Below are 23,936 nucleotides of genomic sequence, written 5' to 3'. Positions count from 1 at the left end.
CATGACTGAGGGTGAAACAATAACAAACTCAGGCAATTTTTTTTACAGTAAAATAATTGAATTTATTATTCAATTCATATTTTTTTCAAACGTTGTTTGCGACATATCAGTTTACAGTAAAATGATTCACTCTTTTTTTTCACATTATATAAGTTTAGAGATACATTATTTGTCTTCAAGTAAAAATATGAAAGTTCAAATATTTGCAGATACGTGTTTTTACATTATTCGTAAATATATAAGCATTGTGCAGAGATAACAATCTCTCTCTCTCTCTCTCTCTCTCTATATATATATATATATATATATATGTAAAACAGAGGTACTAGAACGTACTTATAGTATCTTACAAGGTAAATAATATCTCTAGTGAAGTTCCACCGGAAACACTTTTTTAACTAATGGCAAACGTATTTTTAGTTCAAGATAGTGGCTCTAAAACATTTTCCGCTAGCAATTTATATTATATTTCATTGAAGTAAGTGGCTCTAGACATTTTCCACTACAACAAGGAGGTGAACACATATTTCTCGGTATAAAGATTTTTTCCACAGTCAAGTGAACATTATATATATATAAAGAATTTAATTGATGGAACTCACATTGTTAAAAAACTAGTTCTGACTGGATTGTTAGCGGCAGGTGAAACTTACAACTACTACTAAGATCAAAGCAGATACGAACTGCGAAAATTGTATTTTCGTCTTCTTCTATTTGAATATAAAAGGTGTAAAATTTTTATCTGTTTTCAGTCATATAGCCATTGACTAGTAATAGTAGCAAAAAAATATACAAATATGTATAAAGACTTTTTCTTATAAATGGTTTTATTTTAGTTTTTTATGATTTTTTGTTTTTTCTTTGATAGAATAAATAATATTTACACACATGCACACTTAACACAGGCTCGCACACATTCACACACACTCAGACATACACGGAAGTACGCAAGCTGATACACACTACAAAACACTCTCATCCAGTAATTACAATATGATAAAAGGGTCATACTACTACTCTGCAGACACTCTCACCGTCTCTCTCTCTCTCTCTCTCTCTCTCTCTCTCTCTCACTATCTCTCTCTCCCTCACAATCAGAGTCCCCCGCCCCTTCTCTCGCTACAAGTGAGTAGTGTGAGTACGGGCGAGTTTCAATGCCGTAATCACAGATGACCCTTTTATCGTCATGAGGCGACAGATAAATTTTAAACTGCAGCACAGTGTACACCTCGTGCGCTGTCGATCGAATACTTGTTTGGCGGACCATATGCGGCGGCTGCAGCTCAGCACCGCGAACACCACCACGTAGGCACTGCAAATAGTCTTCGATAGACAGAGCTCGTGATGCCATCCGTCGTACCCCTTAGCCGGTCTGTGAGTGGGACCTTCCAATATGCGATATGCATACATCTTGGAACGAAGAAGTACAAACTCCGCAATCGGCAATCCATTCGACTCGTCTTTCATGAGATCGATAACCTTCTTGTTTTGCGGAACAATACCATAAGGATTATCGGCCGCATAAGAAGACGTGTCGAATTCATTGGCGTGGTACCTAATTACTTCATATGGATCGCAGTTCTTCACCCAATAGATGAAACTATCTGTATCCATGTAAAGTAATTTAGGATCTGCGAAATGAAGTTTCGCGAACTCATGATGAAATCAGTACATGTGGAGTTTGGGTAGGTCTAGTATGCACATCCCCACATAGATACGTTAAGTAAACTCTACTGCAGTTTTAGCCATCTTCACAGCAACAAAATTCTTATTGAAAATAGTGACCCGTTTAAAATTAGGTCTGGCAATGCATTTTCGTACGCCATAACGCCCATCCCATTGCGTTCTAATAAAAATTTCACGTCGTTCCCTCAAATTCTCCATAGTTTTTCTGAAAATTGAATTATTCATTAATTTATAAAAATCTTTCTCAAAGTCACACGACGCGGAAGTTCTCTGTCTCGTATTCAGATCAATATATTCCTTCAGCCAGAGGGACTGCTTGAAGGAGATGGCCCGGGTGATTTTAACCAGCTCCATACCCAAGCTGAGGCATTGCTGGGGGTTAAGACAGTGAATGATGTACCTCTGCTTGTCCCCCAGCGTTGTCATCAGTTTCGGTGTGGAACCTCCACGCGGAACTAGTTGCTCTGGACACAGCGGCAAATCGGCATGCAAACTAATAGGTTATTTTAGTTCTGCCTCTACAACATACCCTACATCAGAATCGGCGGCCATACCCCCCCTGATTTTTCCACCTAATCCCTTGCATTCATCTTCAGACAGCCATGCAAACTCGCTAATGGGCAGACATTGCTTAATGGCGTGTCCGTATAAGTTATTCACATCGAGATACCATATATAACTTGAATCAAGGGATGCGTTAAATTAAACCTGTCACCCATGCATGGGTTATTTGCTTTTGCGTGTCTATGAATATATTGGCAGAGCCCCCCACGGATCCCTCTCTCAAAGAAAAGAAGCATGTCAGGATCGGTCAATAATTCGATACTGCCCATCGTTTTCTTGAGCATTGCGTCCCAAGACAACCCAGGTGCCGTGTAATAAAAGGGAGGGTCCTGAGAATGTGTGGTCATACATAGACTCCGGAACTTCTCTAAAACGTCCGCAAGCAAGCGCACGTCTGTGTCCATGTAAAGACGTGCGTACTCTCCTAAATTAAAAATACTGAATTCCCGCCAGACATTCACGGCATGCTCATACTCCGCATTCGTTATCGTGTCGCCTGTGAGGTTACTGGAGAATGCAGTTATGTCGGGTATCCTGGTTTCGTCGAGTTTGGCCATACTATTCACATACTCGTATGGGAAAACCCCTTTTCTAGTCACAAGTTGCAACTTTTCCTCGTCGGGAAATGCAGCTCGAGTGATATGCATATCCGCCGGAGGTAAAGTTTCAACAAGTTTTTGTAGTGGTGCCTGCATAAAACGTAGTGTATCGAGGAAGTGCAGCGTAGTTCTTGCCATCATTCGTTTTGAGAATGATATATACTTCTCGACGCTCTCAGGTAGGACACTCGATAGATCTTTCTCCAAACCGAAATCTGCCAAGTGCTCAACTAGGAAATGGGCGTCATACCTACTTAAATTATGAGAAAAAACTGGTATGGGCCTAGGTAATTGGTACTTCAAATTGCACGCATTGTGAGCAGCGCCACGTAATTGCCCTGTAAGATGACAGTGGTTCCTACGAGGAGTTTCCGCTTTTCTGTCCAACGGCAGCCCACAAATATGACACTCGGTGGCTTTATTGTACAAATCTTCATTCTCCTTAAACTTCATAAATTTGTTTTCCTGGGTAGGCATAATAACACGTACCGCATCCTTGGAAGTACAGTCTACCAGATGCATAGCTAATAACTGTTCAAAGGAGAAATAATTGAGACACCTTAAACAAATATGCTTTTTACACCGTATGTCACTTAACTGGGAATAAAGGAGGCGGGACATGTCCTTGATCCAGACATAGTGATAATTATCGCCTTCAGAGAAGAGTAGAATATTTACATGCAGTTCACGCTCACTGGCAAATTTTGAGAAATGGAGAGGTCCTATAACAACATGCTTGTCTTGCTCGTCTGACTTGCTTTTCTTCTTCTCCAGGCCATAAACGTGTACCGATGTTCCAGTATTTTGTGCCTCGAATTTAGGTATGTCCTGGATCTTGATGGGGAACTCAATAGCATCAAAGTTATAATATGCGTTAATATCACTGACTTTGTATGTACCCGGACGATGAGGGTTATCTGTATAATTATAGTTTCTTTTGCAAACCATGATGGACCATGCAAAACAAGTGTGATCTTTTCTATTTTGAACATTAATGCACGTCCTCTTGTTACCTATATCTTGAGAGAGCTTGATATAGCTAGACCCTCCATTTAACAGATCGTGGACATGTATATGGATGTCCAGGTGTAGAATTCTGCTGAGTGCCTTAGCTGAGCCGTTGACTTCCATCTCGGAAAACCGACCCAATATGACACTCAAGGTGGATTTACGAAACCACTCGGCGATCGATGTGCTCTGCGCTATCACGCCATTATCCCCCCAACGATAATGGATGCTGGTCTCTCCATCGCCAGAATGTTCTTTGGGGAGGGGGGGGGGGTGCGATAACTCAATGCATAGAACTGCACTGCACGTAACGGCGAGGTAACGCGGATTATCGACTACCTTGAGGAGCTCGGTTTCCAGGACAGGGAGGCTCGCGTTTAAAAATCCAACAGGATCGCGGTACCCCCCTGCCGAGTTTTCGATCCTAGCGACCGAGATACGCTCCTCGAAGGCGTCGGCAATCGGCGAGTATTGTAACTGCGGTATGGTGTCACCGACCTGATCTACTTGACTAAAAGGGCGGGTTAGAGAAATGCCACTAGTCACAGGATGATAACTATTACTGCTAATAATACTGGGGGTCCAACCATTGGGTGACGGTGTTAGCGATGGTGTGTCATCATCATTTAATGGGAGGGGTATGCGTGTTGGCACACGAACCTTGCGCTGGCGGTGTCGTGGATTGTGAGCTTGCGGAGGCGGAGAAGGTGGCGAGGAGAGACCAGTGGAGCAGCCAGGCCGCAGCGAGGGACCCCTGGCAGTGCTGCTAACCGCTTGTTGTGATGTACAAGGACGACAGGTAGTTTGGGCTGCCGCCGCGGCCTGTCAAGCTGTGTTGATCGGTGCGATGGAAGGTGGGGCGTCTCTTCGCCCACCCTCAAGCCCCACGCCTGCAACCGCTGCTCGCGGAACACGGGCAATGCCGTGAGATATACCTGTAACGTAAATATAAGTTTAATGATCTGGATTTAAAAGTGGGATAAATATCAAATGGTTCAAATGGCTCTAAGCACTATGAGACTTAACATCTGTGGTCATCAGTCCCCTAGAACTTAGAACTACTTAAACCTAACTAACCTAAGGACGCCACACACATCCATGCCCGAGGCAGGATTCGAACCTTCGACCGTAGCAGTCGCGCGGTTCCGGACTGAGCGCCTAGAACCGCTAGACCACCGCGGCCGGCAGGGATAAATAATAATAATTATTATAACAGTAAATAATGGTAATTATTTTGGACTAATGATGAAAACTATTCACCTTTTCCGATCTCATTCCACAGCTTCAGCAGTTCATTGCCGCATTCGACAAGCCCCTCGAGCCAGTCAGGCATGTCCAGTTCGTCCTCATCTAAAAAGTTATTACTATGTTCGGCTCCCTCGTTCTGCGTGGAATTAGGATGATCTAGAAACAAAATATATGTTAAGGCTAGATCAATACACTAGGAAAAAGCGAATATATATTAAAAGAACAAGAATAAAAAATTATTTAATTTTTTAGCGAGTATGATATTTTTATTATTAGAGATGAACTCACATTCACGACGAGCTCTCTCCATTTCGAGTTGGCGATCAAGCTCTTCTAGCGCTGGGCCGGTGTAATCTAGAAAGATGGAATATAATGAGTATAATATAAAGTAAGAAATGTTTGTAGAAGAAGTTTGGTGATACAGAAATGAGAGGACGAAGGCAGATATATAAAAAAATGAAATCTTTATAGAGAGCGAGTATAGCATACACACACACACACACACACACACACACCACGTGAAAAGCGGATCTTTATATAGAACTATCCAAAATAGATGTAGCGCTCGTACACGGAGTTAAAGGGTAGAGATATCAGAACATTCAAAAAATGTACTTACCAGGTAATGGAACTCGTTCAGGACAAGGCTGATTGACGCCACCTACTCGCTCCTCAGACTCGAGGATAATGTCCACGAGTTCAGCTATAACAATGAGACATATATTTAATAACCGGAATATATAAGATATAAAGGAAAAATGATAATCAAAAATAAAAATTATTTACTTACTCGATAATGGTGAATCGTCGAGTCTAATTCTCTTCGCAGCAGCAGACTCCTGGCTGTTGAATCTCTTCATTTTGCCGCGCGGGATTAGCCGAGCGCTCTGGGCGCTGCAGTCATGGACTGTGTGGCTGGTCCCGGCGGAGGTTCGAGTCCTCCCTCGGGCGTGGGTGTGTGTGTTTGTCCTTAGGATAATTTAGGTTAAGTACTGTGTAAGCGGGGGAGTGTGACTCCTTATATAAGTGTGATGACGTAGTATCACGTGATCTTAGGATGAACGAATGGCTGTTGAGAATTCTGTGGGGGTGGTGAATGAGTTCACTAGCGCCCTTAGTAGCTGAAATCTGAACTAGTCAGATGGTTGCAGGACATGGTGGAGGGCTGAGCATTTTATAATGTATTAAATTATAGACAAATAATCTTATTTAGATTAGAGAGAGGATTATAGTGAGATCATTATGTGTGTGTTAGGATGAATGATTTATTATTATTATTATTATTATTTAAAAGTATGTTATATAGGCGCAATTCGAGATTGATGGTATTAAGAATGGCATGGAAGGAAATGTTTTTGGAGATGAATATTGTTAGGTACTTTTTTATTGGCGACGAGTTTATGGTAGGGAGCGAATATATTTTGAATGAATAAAGGGGAGGTTAAGTATTTTGGGACCATATAGAATTTGAGTGAGTTGAGACGTTTGCTAGGAGCGTGCGATGGCTCCCGCATGTGCGCATGATATTGACTGGTTTTTTTATTTATTTGAGTTGAGAGCTTCGTGTTAAATTCACTTGCGGAGGTACGTATCTTGACGGGAGCGACGGTTCACGCGTATGTGTATGTATCCACGAAGATCTCAGATTAGGTAATCGGGATATGTGGGGTGAATAATGAGAATCGGGTGATCAGTTAACTTAGTGAGAGCGTTCTTTGTCCCACAGAGCCACGTGGTCGATCGCGGGTTGTGATGCCAAAGAAGTTTCCATCTCGGTAGCAATCAATCCAGTTCGAGTGTGTTGGTTCCTGTCTATCGGTGAGGGAATTCCAGAGTTTATGGGGCGAAAGCGTAGTTTGTGCTCCATCATCACTTGTCCGGGGGCGCCGTGGAGTCGGGGGCATGTGGCGTAATGGTGGTTTGGACAAAGCAAGTGTGTCGGTTCCTGTCCGTCGGTGCTGGGAAATTGCGGACTTTAGGACCGATATAGCTTTTAGTGTGTCACGTGATAGAACTTTCCAAACATCTCGGGCGGTTGTGTGAGCTAGGTATCGGCAGGTTGGAACCTGTTCAGAAAAAAAAAAATTGGGGTGGAACGTGTCCTTTGTCCAGCACGAAGTCCTGTCCAGCATTAAGTGCTCGCGGGCGAGTGAGAATGTTTACGTCGCCGGACTCTGAGGTGAGCGCGGCTGACAGTTTGTGGCGGGACTCTGGGACGCCAGTTGGCGACTACCTACCTGGCGTGCTGGCTGGGGACTCTGCGGGCCTGCCGACAGGCGGGGCACGGAGCGGGCTGAGCCATGCGCGCGTACGTCAGCTGCGCTCTGGAGTTCGATGGGTAATGCATTTTTAAAGCTTTTCGTTGGAGGGAATTTATTTGGAGGACTGTGTTCTTGTTCTTATTCATATGTTCCAGGATTAATGCACGTTTCCATTCAACATGTAGGAGGTTATGGGGGCAGTCCTCGGCTGTATGTTTGCAAACTACACTGCTGTTAAACTCATCGCGGTCAAACACCAGTAACTCATCGATTGAACACATTCTGCAGGATGGTCTTCAATGGTATACACGTCGTATACGAATATGCTTATGCCGAAGCGAATTGGAGTCAACTAAACGTTTCTTGCGTTTTGGAAGAGTGAATGTTTGATGGTAAATAAGCCTGCAGATTGCGCATGTGCATGAGCATATGCTGGTTACGGGATGCATCCTGGCTCCATCCCTCTGCATGCCGAAATCTGCTGAACAGAATTCTTGTACTTATTGCTCCGACACTCCTCCATTATCATACGCTTCCGCACCTCATGTAGTGAACTGTGGCTACAGTCCTCCCTTGAATGTCTACATGAAATGCCGTTATTAAAGGCTGCTCTATCACCCACATCCATCTCTATGATCGAACACATGGCAACGACAGCTCAGCGAAGAATGAATGTGCAGGAGAACAGTAATGGTAGTTCAGTGGAGGTAGCACAATTGGCTTTCTTCCCACCAAAATCAACCATCTTTAATAACGTCTTGGTGGCGCTCTCTGGTGGCAAGGGTATGAACTACCACAGTTGGACTGCATACACACTTGAATGATATACATAATAATAAATAATAGTAAATGATAATGAATGTTAATAAAAGATAATCAATAATAATAAAGACAAGTACGGTTTTTGCATGCATTATCGTGTTGGAATTCAAACTTCCCACCATTTTTTCTTCTGGAGGCTTGGGTTTGTGGACATAGCACAATAGGGCTATTTTCCCGCCAAAATTCAAAATTGCCGCAATTTTTGTTGAGGTTAGGTTAGTGGACGTAGCACAATTGACATACTTTCCCACCAAAAGCCGCCATCTTGGATGACGTCATGCGATATTGCCAAGTCTACATGCCGCCACCTTGGATGACGTCATCGCCGCCATCTTGAATAAATTTGGCAAGAATGCAGGGTGACCTGACACCCCCGTTGTCCCCATACTGTCGTATAACACACGGAAAGAATGAGCACCTATATCTTTCCGTACGAGCTCTGATTTCCCCTATTTTATCGTGGTGATCGTTCCTCCCTATGTAGGTCGGTGTCAACAAAATATTTTCGCATTCAGAGGAGAAAGTAGGTGATTGGAATTTGGTGAGAAGATTCCATCGCAACGAAAAACGCCTTTCTTTTAATGATCTCCAACCCAAATCCTGTATAATTTCTGTGACACTCTCTCCCATATTTCGTGATCATACAAAACGTGCTGCCTTTCTTTGAACGTTTTCGGTATACTCCGTCAGTCCTATCTGGTAAGAATCCCACACTGCGCAGCAGTATTCTAAATGAGGAGGGACAAGCGAAGTATCCTCTTGTAGCGTAGTTTCCTCCTTAGTAAGTTTGTTACATTTTCTAAGTGTCCTGCCAATAAAACGCAGCCTTTCTTTAGCCTCCCCCACAGCAGATTCTATGTGCTCTTTCCCATTTAAGTTGTTCGTAATTGTAATACCTAGGTATTTAGTTGAATATACGGCTTTTAGATTAGACTGATCTATCATGTAACCGATGTTTAAGCAGTTCCTTTTAGCATTCATGTGGATGACCTCACACTTTATGTTATTTAGGGTCAACTGCCACTTTTCGCACCATTCAGATATTTTTTCTAAATAGTTTTTCAATTTGTTTTTACCTTATGATGACTTTATTAGACGATAAACGACAGTGTCATCTGCAAACAATCGAAGACGGCTGCTCAGATTGTCTCCCAAATCGTTTATATAGATAAGGAACAGCAAAGGGCTTATAACACTACCTTCTTACTTCTGTATTACTCGATGACTTTCTGTCAATTACTACGTACTGTGACCTCTCTTACAGGAAATCGCAAGTCCACTCACATAAGTCAGACGATATTCCACAACCACGCAATATCACTACGAGCTGCTAGTGTGTTACGGTGTCAAAAGACTTCCGGTAGTCCAGGATTACGGAATCGATCTGAAATCCCTTGTCAATAGCACTCGGCACTTCGTGTGAATAAAGAGCTAGTTGTATTTCACAGTAACGATGTTTTCTAAACCCATGTCGACTGTGTGTCAATAGTTCGTTTCCTTCGAGGTAATTCATAATGTTCGATCACAATATATGTTCTAAAATCCTGCTGCATATAGACGCGAACGGTATGGGCCTCTAATTTAGTGGGTTACTCCTACTGCCTTTCGTGAATATTGGTGTGACCTGTGCAACTTTCCAGTGATTGGGTACGGATCTTTCGTGGAGCGAACGGTTGTATATGATTGTTAAGTATGGAGCTAATGCATCAGCATACTCGGAAACGAATCTAATTGGTATACAGTCTGGTCTAAAAGTCTTGCTTTTATTAAGTGATTTGAGCTGCTTCACTACTTCGAGGATACTCACCTCTACGTTACTCATGTTGGCAGCTGTTCTGGAATATTTACTTCGTCTTCTTTTGTTAGGCTTTTCGGAAGGCTGTATTTAGTAACTCTGCTTTGGTAGCACTGTCTTCGATAGTAACTCCATTGTTATCGCGCAAGAAGGTATTGATTGTTTCTTGCCGCTAATGTACTTCACATACGATCAGAATCTTTTTGGATTTTCTGCCAGGTTTCGAGACAAAGTTTCGTTGTGGAAACTGTTATAGGCGTCTCGCATTGAACTCCGCGCTAAATTTCGAGCTCCTGTAAAGGATCGCCAATCTTGGGGATTTTGCGTCTGTTTAAATTTGGCATGTTGGTTTCGTTGTTTCTGCAACAGTGTTCTAACACGTTTTGTGTACCAAGGAGGATCAGCTGCGTTGTTTGTTTGTTTATTTGATATAAATCTCTCAATTCCTGCCGATACTATTTCTTTGAATTTAAGCCACGTCTGGTCTACATTTATATTATTAATTTGGAATAAGTGGAGATTGTCTCTCAGGTGGTCGTCAAGTGAATTTTTATTTGCTTTTTTGAATAGGTATATTTTTCGCTCGTTTTTCGAGAATTTGGCGATTACAATATTCAGTCTCACTACGACAACCCTGTGTTCACTAATTCCTATATCGGTTTTGCTGCTCGTTATTAACTCAGGATTATTTGTTGCTAAGAGGTAACCTGTGTTTTCACAACCGTTTACTATTCGCCTGGTCTCATGAACTGCTCGAAATAATATTCAAAGAATGCGTTTGGCAAAATTTCGGATGATATTTTATGCTTACTTCCGGAATTAAACATGTATTTTCGCCAACATATCGAGGGTAAATTAAAGTCGCCACCAACTATTATCGTATGAGTCGGGTCCGTGTTTGAAATGAAACTCAAGTTTTTTTGAACCTTTCTGCAACTGCATCACCTGAACTCTGAGGACAGTAAAAGGATCCCATTATTATTTTATTCCGTTTGCCAACAATGACCTCTGCCCATAATAACTCACAGGAAGTATCTACTTCAATTACGCGACAAATTAAACTACTTCTGACAGTAACTAACACGCCACCGCCAACGGTGTTTAGCCTATCTTTTCGAAACACCGTTAGGTTCAAAAATGGCTCTGAGCACTATGGGACTTAACATCAGAGGTCATCAGTCCCCTAGAACTTAGATTTACTTAAACCTAACCAACCTAAGGACGTCACACACATCAATGCCCGAGGCAGGATTCGAACCAGTCTCGCAGTTCCGGACTGAAATGCTTAAAACCGCTCGGCCACCGGGGCTGGCACACGGTTAGGTTCTTCGCAAAAATTTCGGCTGAGCTTATATACGATTTTAGCCAGCTTTCAGTGCCTATAACGGTTTGAGCATCAGTGCTTTCTATTAGCGCTTGGAGCTCTGGTTCGTTCCCAACACAGCTACAACAATTTACAACTGTTATACCAATGAGTCCTGCATCTACGTTCTTTCCGTGTTCAGCTTGCACCCTTTGTGACCGAAGCCCTTCTTGTGTTTTCCCGAGACCCTCTAACCTAAACAACCGTCCAATCCACGCCACACACCCCTTCCACCCGTGTAGCCGCCTCCGGCGTATAGTGGACACCTGACCTATTCAGTGGAACCCGAAACCCAACCACCCGTTGGCGCAAGTCGAGGAATCTGCAGACTACCCGCTCGCAGAACCGTTTGAGCCTCTGATTCAGACCCACCACTCGGCTCTGTACCAGAGGTCCGCAATCAGTCCTGTCGACTAAGCTGCAAATGGTCAGCTCTGCTTTCGTCTTGCAACCAAGACTGGCAGCCTTTACCACTTCTGTTAGTCGCTCGAAACCGGAGAGAATCTCTTCCGATCCAAAGTGACACACACCACTGGTACCGATGTGAGCAACCACCTGCAGTTGGCTGCACACTGTGCTCTACATGGCATCCGGGAGGACCCTTTCCACATCTGAATGACTCCACCCGGTATGCCCACGGAGTGCACATTGGATTTCTTACCCTTCTTGTCAGCCAAGTCGCTAAGGGGCCCCATAACGCACCTAACGTTGGAGCTCCCAACTACCAATAATCCCACCCTCTGCAATTGCCCAGATCTTGCAGGCTGGGTGGTTTCCTCTGAAACAGGACAGGCGACAGCATCTGGCTCATCAACAGCGTCAGTCACAGATATTGCCTGGAAGCTGTTTGTCAGAGAAACCGGCGAGGCCTTATGTGCGGCCGCTTGGGATGTCTTTTGCCGCCTGCTTCGCCCTGGGGCGACCTCTACATTTTGATGTCAGAAGTGTGTGTCACCACTAAATTTCAGTGACAGAGGAAACTTACCAGCCACCCTCCATGAAGACGATGACTCTCGGCTACCTGAGCGTTGCAGTTTCGTCGACAGACAGCATCAGTATGCAGTGGGTGATTGCGCCGACTGTTCTTTTTTTTCCCCCTGCGAGTGTCACGGACCTTTCACCAGCTTTTCAGTTCCGTTTTCATGTGTGACATGTGGCAAGTAAACTCAGACTGGGTTATGAGGATGTGTTAATATGAACGTCATTTTTCTCTGTCATCAATGAGTGTGGCTCATTGTCTGGAATGGTATAAGGTGTTAACCATGTGAAGCTTCTTAGTGGGGGAAGATGAGTTTTGTTTAGAAGTCGGAGTTTTCTGGTAGTTTACGCCGTTTTGAATGGGGAATGTATTTCATTTCGAGCAATAGATGTGGCTCACTACGTTTAAAAGCGTAAAGTAGAAGTCATGAGTAGCCGCTCAAGCGCAGAAGTTAAGTTACAGTAACTGTTAGGATAGAATTACATTAAGTGTTGTAAGGTGGCATGACTTTAAGCCACATTACAACTACTACTCCGTAAAGAAGACCCTTTAACAATACAAACATCGAGACAGGAAACCATTAACAATACTAACATCGGCTAGGGATCTTAATTTGTTGCAGAATTTCTGCACGTTGGACGATAGTGAAGCGGACGGAGACGGGAGGCTGGCAGGAGAACGGGAAAGTCACAAGCGAGGCAGGCAGGCCTGAGAGCTGTAGACAACATCGAACGTAAGCTCCTGGAAACCCCAGGCGGGTGGATCGCTGCTTAGCGGGAGCTACGTGGCCGAGGACAAGGAGAAGACACAGGGGCTCGATCACAAAACGCGTGGCGGCGTGTAGGTGGTATCCCGTATGACCGTAGCAGAAGGTTATGGAACAATCGGGAAACTTCTAGAAGCTTCGGTCGATTGCCAAACTGAGTTTGGTCGGCGCTCGGAAACGAACGCATTCCAACAACATGATTGGCCACACACTTTAAAGGGGGGGGGGGGGGGGAAAGAACAAGAGCTACGAAAAAGCGTAGCGTCTGTGAAACACTTGTTCCTGGGGCGTCGGGGAGAGAGATTGGTCCTGGCGAGGTGTGCGACCTCGTTACTGGGATAGAGTACTTATCGCGTGAGCCTGAGGATCATTTGGTGGTCCACGGCAGCTGTAGAAGAGCCTACGGAAGCTTTTGGTGATGTAGAATTTATGTTATCTTGCTGAGGCGAAAACCTTTGCAGCGATAAGCGTTGGATCACTGTAGTGGTTGTGCATTCGCAACGGCGGTTAGGGAAGTATAGTAAATTGCTGAACACGAGTCTTTTTCGTTCTATGCTGAGGCTTCACGTTGCTAGTCGTGAGTGTAGTTCTAAATGTAAATGCAATTGCCATAGCTGTGGATTACGCGTTGAATTAACAACCGCGAATATATCAAAGGACAGGCGATTACCAAATGTGAATAGGCAGAACTAAAATGTTGCTCGTACTGTGTAATCTTGTATAGGGTAGATTGCAGAAGAGTAAAGAATTTAACACTACTAAGTGTATCATTTCAAAGCTAGTACTTTCCTTTGTCATTTTATTATATCCGTATTTTGTATTTCATGTTTGCAACCAGCTGGTGGAGGCAGTATTTATAGGTCAGCACATCTGAACATTCTAGCATATACTGAGGATATGGTTAGAAACCCACCAGATTTGCATACGACTACTTGATGTCACATGTAGAGCAAAGGATAAGCTTTCCCTTCTGGGGAGCGTATAAGTGTCAGTGCGACTAATTAGCGTTATAAAATCCGTTGTGCAAAATTATTCAGTTATACGTTCGGGTCGCAGGCTTACCCATCAGCAGAAAAGAGCAAAACAGAAGCGGTAGCAAAATAGCTCAAATGGCTCTGAGCACTATGGGACTTAACATCGGAGGTCATCAGCCCCCTAGAACTTAGAACTACTTAAACCTAACTAACCTAAGGACAGCACACACATCCATGCCCGAGGCAGGATTCGAACCTGCGACCGTAGCGGTCGCGCGGTTGCAGACTGAAGCGCCTAGAACCGCTCGGCCACTCGGGCCGGCAGAAGCGGTAGCATACAGTGTCCTTGTGGTCGTACTGTTTTGTTCTCCTCGTTTGTTGTTTACGTAATTAGTAAGGTATATCCTGGCAGAGAAGTTGCGAATTCCTGCAGCCTGGACCAGATGTGGAGGGAAGTGCATGTGCCGATGATTTTTGTTTCTTGCACAGTGCAACTGCCAACAGTAATTTTGTTGTAGATATTTAGGAGGTTGCACAGAAAGCTATCAATAACACTGATTGTATTGCAGATGTTTTGGGTACTGAAATGGTACAGACGCATTTAGTATTTCCGAAGGACGCAGATTCTGCACCATCTGTCACGGCACTGCCTCCTCATAACGTGGAAGGGGAAGAAAGAGGAAATGTGTTTGTAAGGTTTATGATCGGGCCGACAAGGCTTGTGCCAGTGGGTCAGGAGATTGACAAAAGAGACAACACTTGCAGTGTAATGCGTGATGCTGGAGTAGGCTGCAGTGCAATCACAGGGCTGGACTTCCTCATCAAGTACCATGCCGAAACTGACTTTCGATGACGAGTGGTGCAACTCATGGGGATAATGTTCGAGCTGGGGGGAGCTGTCACCAGTGAAGTACACTCGCAAACTTCGTTTGTCGTGAAGGACAAATGCGGGCAAAATCAGCAAGGCTTAATTCGCATGATATAGTGGCAGAAGGCACTGGGAAGCTGCTTTAGGTGACCGAAGGTGTTGCTAACTCATACTATTCTGGACTTCGCCTCCGGACAGAGAGTGATTGACAGCACTTCTCCTGTCTATACTCACGTTGAGACGTTATCTGAATTTCGTCCTTGTGGCTGGGAGTTCATGTTTCTTGTCTGTAGAATACAGAGAGGAGAAGATAGTACTAGATTACACTAGTCAAAGGACCGCCTTCTGTCGTCCTAGTGTTTGAACGAGCTTTGTATTTTGTGGTTGGAATTCTTATACCGTCGCAGACGTGTACGAGAATCATCACTCCGACGCACAGGACGCAGTACATTCGGTGTTATTGGTAATTGCTTCGGCTTATTGTGGCTATAAAGCTGAACAGCTGTGATAACGTGAGTTTCATTTCCACTGAGGTTGCACACCAATGTAGATCACCTTTGAAAGCAGTGTCTTCTAGAGTTTGGGACGTAGATGATATCAGTCATATTGCGTTATTTATATTAGATCGCGTAGTAATAAATAGGGGCAGATCTGGGGCAGTTGATCAATAATGTTAGTCACGAATTTCGTTTGTATCTGTTTATGTGCACTGCACATCGACATATAAACATTTGTAATAAATAAAGGGGTTTGAATCTACAATAAATGCATAAGCAGAAACATTAATGTTTAGTAGTTACTAGTTACCTTAAACATTCATTTACGTTTATGTTGTAATTTATATGTTAAAGAGCAAGAAGGAAGAAATAATAGCACCGTTAAGAGATCCGAAGATCTTCTCCAGAGGGTAGTCAGAGAGGGTCGAATCTTTATATTTGCGTTCAGTATTTTCCATTGCGGACATTTATTTTTAAACCCGCCTGGAGCAGCATCTTGGAAACCATACAAATACCTTCAAGAAATACTAACACTTAAATCTATAATCGATGTTAGCATCTAACATTCTGCGTGGTGTCTGTTGTTCTAAGTCGTGTCTCCCTACCACTTTCGCGCAAAGACGCTCTGAGCATGTTTTATAGGGAATTGATTAGTTTGAACCTGGGACCTGTTGCTGGTAAGGAGACGCCAGACCACACATGACATGTAGAGTTCAGAAGAGTTCTGTGAGACTAGCGATGATATAACCAAATACTTAATGATTTCAGAGTCAGCTCGACTGCACTCCCTGTAAAAGAATCTTAATACTAACTAAATGTAGTGGAAGGGGTTCAAGGCTTTCCTATTTTTAGTTAGCTGGTAAAATAACGTCGAAAAAGCAGTTAAGTTTACGATTGGAAATTTTATTCTACTCACAAAACATGGTTTATAAATTGCACTGTTGATAAAAGGAAATATTTTAATACAGGATGATAAAAACCAACTGCGTTCAACAAAAATGTGAACGAATATTTCCTGAGTGGGTTTCCAGGTTCTACAATGGATCGAAGGATGACCTATGCCATATCACATCTATAATCTAGGTTTAAATTAAGTTTCACAAAAGAGAAAACTATCAAAATGGTCTACAGTGACCCTCAATTATCTTTAATTACTTATCTAACTTGTCGTAAATTAAGTGGCTTATGTGGCTTCTCAGTAATTATATAACAGAAAAATCATCGCGTTTCAGATTTTAACTTACGTAGCAAATGTGAATACATTGAGCTTCAATTGACGATCGACACTAGTATTACGTAAAAATGGGATGTAACAGATGAGACTTCTGCAGTTCTGAGTGAAGCCATATGCGCTCAAAAATGCGGCATCGCGTGCGCTCATTACCTTGTCGGTTTTCGTCAGGGGGCGGCGGCCGGCACAGCTCCATACAGCTCGCTGTCACGGAAGCAACTCTGTCCTAACTTCTACTTACTACAATTTACCAAAGTTGGTTAAAAAAAAAACTATTTGCCTGTGTTTTCATCGGACCTATCAGGGTCTCAATGTTAATCTTAAGCTCCGCCTACAAAAATTCTGTCTATCCAATGAGAAACGTTATACTTTTCGTGGTGGGGCAATGTTTTTGACGTTTGCAATGTAACAGAGACGCGAAACAGTCACACGCTAAAACTTGAAGCTGGTGTGGCCCTTTTAATGTTACCGCAAGATATATACTGTTCTTCTGGAGGGCTCTGGCTTTTAACATGGGCTGGGGGGTGGTCCTGGTGGTTAGCTAGAGACGTGGGTGTCCGTCCCTTATCGTAGGGCCTTCTAGCTTAACACGGTTCTGCTCGGCTTCTGTTCTCGTTTCTCCCCTCAGAACTGCATCTGTCTCACGGTGGGAAGGTATGACATACATTTAGGCATTCTTGTGTTAGTCTGTGGTATTCCATTTGCTCACTCGTTACTCGTATTACTTTGGTTAATTTAATGTCACGATTTATTCGGAGCTATGTCACATACTACTGGATTTGCTTATCATGTCAGGGTTTTCATGGAAGGTGTAGGATTTGTCTGACACCTTACAAGCAAATACCTCTCATTCCATTAATACTCTTGTTGCTATAGTCAGTCTTCATTTTATATCCTCCCTACCTCGGCCATCATCAGTAATTTTGCTGCCCAATAGTCCTTTTAGTGTCTCATTTCGTAATCAGGTTCCTTAACACTTCCTGATGTAACCCTCGCAATACAAAGGGAGAGGGACGGGGTATTTTATGCCTACCTTTTCAGAATACTGTAATCTAGTCATGTGCATATTAATTTAAAATGTTGAAAAAAACATATTTGTGGTTTTTAATGATTTCTTCTACCGGATTCCGTAGTTATTTTAAATTTTTGACTAAAACTTAACGAAAAAATTTAGTCTTGTCAGTGGATGTGAGTTTTCTGGGCAGGTGTCATACTCATATTTTCAAGTTTAAGACCATTCTTACACATAAATATATGTTTAAAATGTATGTTGCGCGTAAAAGACAACGAAAATTAACAAAATCCGTATATCTTTGAGTTGGTCATATATTACGCCCCCGTTTTGTAGTAACCGTTATAGAAATTCCGTTGGTACTGCTAGGTTTAATTCGAATACGTTCCATTACCATTCCTTTAGTTCCATTGAGGGTTATTTTACAATCTCTTTTCAGGACACTATCAATTCCGTTCAACTGTTATTCCAAGTTCTTGGCTGTCTCTGACAGAATTGCAGTGTCACTGGCAAACTTCAAAATGTTTATTGCTTCTCCCTGATATTTAATTCTGTTTACAAATTTATCCTTGTATGCGTTACTGCTTGTTTGGTGTAGATGTTGAATGACATCGAGTGTAGGCTACCCGAATGCGTCACTCCCATCTTCAAATTGCACAACTAGAAATCCAGCAGATGGAGTAGCAGAATTTGTGTGCTTCAACAATATTTGGTGTTTGATGGGGTGGGGCTGTGAAATACATGTAGAGCCTCATTACTCCTCTCTCCTTTTTACCTGAGGACAGCAAAATTCATATTTGAGTGCATATACGGCCAAAATTCAGACTTGGATATAGGATAACATGGATTCCCAAGGATTCACATGTTACCATTTGTGGAGGAACATGTAAGAATCGGCGTCTCTCCTATTTCCGAACATAAAATGTTACTTTTGTAACTTCCGGAAGACAAGATTACATTGAGATAACTATTTCTGGATCGAAAGGTAAGCCAGTTCCTTTCGAACCAACTAGCGAGAACAAAGAGAAAGGACAGTTGGAGATGCAGTAAATGGAAATGACGTTAGAATGTATTGTGGGATTGGAGAAGTATGAACAAGGAAAACTCTTGTATCATTTTCATGAGTTTACGCCTCTTATCTTCAGATATCATTTTTAAATGACGAATGGTGTCAAAAGAAATTTGCTACTAACAGTATCTCTGGACAAATAGATTTTAATATAAGTATAATTTGAGGCATTAATGTGAAGTCAGATTTCAGAAGTTTCTCTGTCCTGGGGCGCCTGATTCAAATGCTTTAACATAGTCATTGTCCATGTCAATAGAAGGTGCAGTGCAGGTGATTTCTCCAGTTCTAATTGGTTGAACGCCGCTTTGAAGAGCTACAAAAATCCTTATGTTTTAAAAGCTATAAAATACACTATTGTGTATTAGAATTACAGTAATAGAATAGCATACATACCGTGAAATGTTCTTACATGACCGTGACATCAGTTCCTTCATTTCGGGCTATTTCTCCCTTCTCAAAGAGAATTTCGCACAAAGACATTCTAACATTGTCACCTGCTTATTCCAGCGAGTATCGTTAGACGGGCTCAGTTATCTATCAAGAGCATTAAGAAGACCACTTTTCTCTACGTAAGTGACGCGTTCTTTCGCCACAGTCAAAAGACAATGAGATTATGGGCAATTGACGCATATATACTCCGCATTAAATTTATTTCGTATCCCTGTATTTAGCATATGGCAGGAATAATTCAATCGTGAATAATCATGCAATGCAACGACAATGGCAACCTTGATCAGTCGTGGACTACATGTCTTTCGAATTAGAGTGTTGGATACCAGGAGACATAAGTCGTCTAAACAATTCTCTTAGAATGTTACCTCCCATTTTAGGTTCATCTATAAACTGAGTTGTAAATAAAATGCGAGATCTGAGAGTCAAGTCAATGAAACAGGAGACAGTACATGTCAGATAATTCCTCTTTGTCGAGCTGAATGTCCACATGTCTGTAGTTGTTATATGAGCAGTTACCTCAGGCATAAATATATGTCGTAGGCTTTAAGCACTTTCTGCCATGCACCGCGTCCCAGTTGTGGGGTGAGACATAATGGCCTTTGCAGTGTCGATTGACGTCTGAACAAGATCCATAAGACCTTCACATCTTATAGCTCCGTATGACCTTACATCTTGTGCACACTTAGGCATGCATTTATCAAAATGGTTCAAATGGCTCTTGGCACTATGGTCATCAGTCCCCTAGAACTTAGAACTACTTGAACCTAACCAACCTAAGGACATCACAAAACACCCAGTCATCACGAGGCAGAGAAAATCCCTGACCCCGCCGGGAATCGAACCCGGGAACCCGAGCATGAGAAGCGAGAACGCTACCGCACGACCACGAGCTGTGGACACGCATTTATCAACAGTTCTCTCGTCAGCTGGTTGAGAAAGTCGTTTCTCGTCCGCGTAAGGCCCTTGTTTATTAGACACGCTTTGATGGCGAGAAATGTACGAAGTGCCACTTGACCCTTCAGCATGAGAGTAAATTTTGACAATAGAGCGAGCAGCATAGAAAATGAAGGCTTTTCCTAATGCTATCCACAATAGACTTCAACAAGGTCTAAAGTGTACTTTTAAAATTTGCTCCATTCTGTGTGGTTCTCTACTCACTACTGATTAGTTTTTCTTTTGCTTCCCTTTTCCTTGACATGTGCTCCTTGTTCTGCAAACCACGTTTAGTTTGCCGCTCTCATTTTGCGTGTTAGGAAAGAAATGAAGAAATCCCATCACTCCACTAAACACTGCTCTACTCACCGCTCATAGCCCGTAGCTCGCAACTGCGGTCAGTACCACCAACAGCTCGTAGGCCGCAGCACGCCAGTGCTTGCGCACGGCACTGGTGCAGTGACGTCATGGGCTCGCTCGGTGTCGAGCAGTGAGGCCGCGGCCCGTGGGCTGCGTCTCCATGCGCGACTCAGCTGAGGCCGCGGCGTACAGGTTCTTTCGCAACAGCACTGCTCGGCCCTTGGGATTACGTCAGGGACTCGCTCGGCCCGAGACTGCTGCAGTCCAGTGCGGCTGCAGCTCGCGGGCCGAGCCTCTTCGCACTACTCTCCCGGCGGACCTCGATGCGGCTGCCCCGCCTGAACCGGCAGTGCTAGGCAAGGCACGCACGGCTGTCATGGCCACGGAACTGGACGGGCCGCGCTTCGATGATCACCTCTGCTGCAAACTGCACAACCAGACCTCACACTCAGCTGGTTGTCACCGACCGATTGACATCATACAAGCCAACTGCGAAGTTAGTTCAGCAGTGGCTGCATCAATTACCACGGGCAGACACGTCCCTTAACTGACTTAACCTTTTAGCCTCAGAAAATTGATACTTCTTAAATTTTAAGTTAGTGTATCTTGTTCAAATATCTCACGTGCCAATCTAAATGATTTGTCAAACTGTTTATTTAAAACATGTCAAATAGTGTATTGTTTTTCTTGTATACACCAATCTTGTAATTTTGTTGTACACGACTTGAATGAGTACTCATGTATCAGCCAGTATCGTAGTCAAATGTATCGTAGACAAACGTAAGACACCAAGAAGTTTTGCTTTCTTTATGTTTATAATATATGTGTTTACCAGAGAGTCCACAAGTGTTAAAAAGTACATGTAATACTTTCTATGATTATAAAGACCAGAGAAGCCTTCACATTTTTTCTGCAATCAGCTAGGGGATGCCTTCCTGTTTCGTATCGTCCTTTGTTCTTCCGCTTTCGCTGTGAAGCATCTACACTACAGGCCATTAAAATTATTACACCACGAACGTGCTACAGACGCGAAATTTAAACGACAGGAAGAATATGCTGTCATATGCAAATGATTACCTTTCCAGAGCATTCACGCAAGGTTGCCGCCGGTGGCGACACCTACAACGTGCTGACATGAGGAAAGTTTCCCACCATTTTCTCATACACAAACAGCAGTTGACCGGCGTTGCCTGGTGAAACGTTGTTGTGATGCCTCGTGTAAGGAGGAGAAATGCGTACCATCACGTTTCCGACTTCGATAAAGGTAGGATTGTAGCCTATTGCGATTGCGGTTTCACGTAGCGCGACGTTGCTGCTCTCTTTGGTTGAGATCCAATGACTGTTAGCAGAATATGGATACGGTGGCTTCAGGAGGGTAGTACGGAACGCCGTGGTGGATCCCAACGGCATCGTATAACTAGCAGTCGAAATGACAGGCATCTTATCCACTTGGCTGTAACGGATTGTGCACCCATGTCTCGATCCCTGAGTCAACAGATGGGGACGTTTGCAAGACAACAACCTTCTGAACGAACAGTTCGATGACGTTTGCAACAGCATGGACCCTCAGCTCGGAGATCATGGCTGCAGTTATCCTTGACGCTGGATCACAGACAGGAGCGCCTGCGGTGGTGTACTCAAGGACGAACCTGGATGTACGAATGGCAAAATATCATTTCTTCGGATGAATCCAGGTTCTGTTTACAGCGTCATGATGATTGCATCTGTGTTTGGCGACATCGCCATACTGGCGTATCACCCGGCGTGATGGTATGGGGTGCCATTGGTTACACGTCTCGGTCACCTCTTGTTCGCACTTTGAACAGTGGACGTCACATTTATTATGTGTTACGACCCGTGGCTCTACCCTTCATTCGATCCCTTACATTTCAGTAGGATAATGCACGACCCCATGTTGCAGGACCTGTACGGGCCGTTCTGGATACAGCAAATGTTCGACTGCTGCCCTGGCCAGCACATCATGCAGATCTCTCACCAACTGAAAGCGTCTGGTTAATGGTGGCCGAGCAACTGGCTCGTCACAATACGCTAGTCACTACTCTTGATTAACTGTGGTATCGTGTTGAAGCTGCATGGCCAGCTGTACCTGTACATGCCGTCGAAGCTGTTTTTGTCTCAATACCCAGGCCTATCAAGGCCATAATTACGGCCAGAGGTGGTTGTTCGGGATACTGATTTCTCAGGATCTATATACCCAAATTGCCTGAAAATGTAATCACATGTCAGTTCTAGTATAATATATTTGTCCAATGAAACACGTTTATCATCTGTATTTCTTCTAGGTGCAGCAATCTTAATGGCCAGTAGTGTATCTTGTTAACTCTTAAGAACCATGAATATATTTAAATGTATTTAAATTAATAACTTCCAGATGTATTAACTTAACAAACTAAACATATCTCTTTGTATAATGTCTTTATTATCTTTGTGTTCAGCTGTTCGTGAAAGAAATGCTAAACTGCTGACGTGGAGCCCGTCCGCCATTGGTGTGATCCAAATACTGATTAGCAATTTATCAGATCTTTTATGGTGCACCAAAGAACCTACAGTCTTTCTGAAACGAAGTCCGATACTCAATTAAGTATATAGCATAATTCGATGACCGATCACATTACACACTTGACTTATGAAAATTACATTACGCCACATCTGTAACTTTGCGTTTCCCTCTTACACCAACCTGGAGTGATAGGAAATCACAAAAGGAATCAACAAGCACTGCTCGGTTAATTTCGATTGACATTACTGAGCTGACTACGTGGTGGTACGTGGTAGGTGATCATGACTATTTTCTTTACATTATCTATCATCCTTCCACCTACGGAAGCAGGCAAGGTAACAGTTACAGCTCAGAGCTTCCACTCGCTCATCCACCTACCAGAGAGGTTGTTGCTGTTGTTGGATGGGGACCACTTATACTGTGGTCACTCCATGTGTGGTTGCAGATTAACGTCATACCAGGGACATTTCTGTTTACAACAACAACATGTACAAGAACCGCTACTTCAGTTCGCTGCACCGGCGAAATGTGTGAGCTAAAAAGCTTTCCTCATACGGGAATGAGCATCACCGTTAATTTAGAGTAATATAGAAACGTCTTTTGCCATGTCTCAGCCGAGGGTGCTGAATCACATGAGATCTACCTTACTCATGAGTTCCCCCAGGAAAAAACTTGCAAATTATGAACTAGAAACCTACCTTTCCCTCCCATCTCCTTCCCCAATGTTGTTGTGGTCTTCAGTCTGAAGACTGCTTTGATGCAGCTGCACAAGGTAGTCTATTCTGAGCAAGCCTCTTCAGCGCTGCACAGCTAACGCGATGTACGAGGGCCATTCAGAAAGTAACCTCCGGTTGATTTAAAAAAATACACCAAGTTAAATAAAAATATTTTAATATATACATCTTACAACTACATCTTTGCACTATT

This window comes from Schistocerca serialis, chromosome 3 (genome assembly GCF_023864345.2).
Source record: "Schistocerca serialis cubense isolate TAMUIC-IGC-003099 chromosome 3, iqSchSeri2.2, whole genome shotgun sequence".
Taxonomy (NCBI): Eukaryota; Metazoa; Arthropoda; class Insecta; order Orthoptera; family Acrididae; genus Schistocerca; species Schistocerca serialis.
Note: the sequence above shows the minus strand (reverse complement) of the source record.